Raw genomic sequence first — 334 nt, forward strand, 5'->3', positions numbered from 1 at the left:
AATCAAAGAGTGGGATCGTTTGGTGTGACGCCAGTAGCATCGCAATTGGGGTTGTCTTGGAAATGGGAGGCACCGTGGTAGAAGATGCAGCCTGGCTCAGGAAGATGGATGACTGCAACCATATCAACGTGGCGGAGTTGGATGCCGTGCTGAAGGGGGTGAACCTGGCCTTGAAGTGGGGGCTGTGCACCATTGAAATTAGAACCGATTCGGCCACTGTGCTTGGTTGGGTGACGGCAGTCATCACCAATGAGCGGAGGGTGCGAACTAAAGGGGCTGCGGAGATGCTGGTAAAGCGCCGATTGGGAATATTGCGGGAGCTAACCGCTGAGTT

Source organism: Octopus bimaculoides, chromosome 9 (genome assembly GCF_001194135.2).
Source record: "Octopus bimaculoides isolate UCB-OBI-ISO-001 chromosome 9, ASM119413v2, whole genome shotgun sequence".
In the NCBI taxonomy this organism is placed as follows: domain Eukaryota; kingdom Metazoa; phylum Mollusca; class Cephalopoda; order Octopoda; family Octopodidae; genus Octopus; species Octopus bimaculoides.